We start from the raw sequence: 1,245 nt of genomic DNA, 5'->3' as shown, positions 1-1,245 counted from the left end.
CTCTGCTGCCCAGAAAACCTTTTGGCATGTCATGACCATCAACAGTCTGGTCTCAGGCCTCTGATTGAACCCTGTTGCTGAATGACAGAAATCCTTCCTGCCCACGGCAGCAAAATAAACATCGGCTCTTCAAGGAAACGCTGATGATACGATTTACGACAGAATTTAATTCCCCATTTGGACAAATAAAGTATTTTTGAATTTAATTTGGCCTGATTACTTTGTGTGTGGATTACTTTGACTGTTGGCTGCATATTTTGTGAATTTCATTTCAGTAGTCTCACTAGAAAAAGATAAAAAAAAAAAAAAAAAGTGTTTGGCATGTTTTACCCGCTGCGCTAACAACAATCTATTAAGTCTTCAAAATTTTAAACAGAACTCAGATTTTCTAAGCGTTCCTTCTGACCAGCTGAAATAGACTTGTACTGTTTTTCTTTCTTTTTAAGACATTACACAAGGTGATTTCTCCTGATCGCTCATCCCGGGCCCTGCTCCCTGCTGTGCTGTAAAGAAGCATCTGAAAGGAGTAGTGGGGCGCCGTCATTGAAGCGTTATGAGAAGATAATGCAAGGAGATTGAGCAATCCAGCAAGCATGACACTGCCTCTGGCTGTACTTCTTGATTACCAATCGTTTCAGGCCGCCTCTGTGGCCTCGGCGGACCCTTCGCCATGGAAACTACTTGTTTCTCGCTTCACCCCTCACAGCTCATTATTGAGCGGCCGCCTTAAGCGCCGGTCCGGGATCAGCTCACCAGAGCTTTAACATGCCGGCATGCACAAGTCACCTGTCATCATGGCTGATCTGAGGTCAGGCAATTGAAAGCACACCTGTTTGACAGCAGGTCGTCTTCTGGTCAAGGTGAAATCAAATAGAGTTCCTGGTGTTATTGGATCGTCTTTGTAAATGGATCATCTTGGATTGTTCAATCACAAGGCTTATGTCGGAGCAGTACAGCTGTGTTACGGACGTGATCGTGTTAGCGGTCTGCTGCGTGGTTGATTCATTAGACATTTAGACGGACCGCCAGAACTGTGAAGGCAATGCCAGCAGAAGTGAAGGACGCTCTGAGCTTTCATCTTGTTTTCAATCCAGATGATGGCCATAACGCCTTTGGTCTGCCACAGCTTCCTAATTTCACATCAAAATATAGATTTTTTTGTTTGGTAATTCTGAGGAATATAAAAGAATGGAGAGAAAAAAAACCCGCACAGTCCTGTACAAAACGCCGCTGGACTTAGTTTTA

Source organism: Poecilia latipinna, unplaced genomic scaffold (genome assembly GCF_001443285.1).
Source record: "Poecilia latipinna isolate Pla-1442-1.1 unplaced genomic scaffold, P_latipinna-1.0 Scaffold2077, whole genome shotgun sequence".
NCBI classification, from domain to species: domain Eukaryota; kingdom Metazoa; phylum Chordata; class Actinopteri; order Cyprinodontiformes; family Poeciliidae; genus Poecilia; species Poecilia latipinna.
This window is presented reverse-complemented; position numbering follows the sequence as displayed.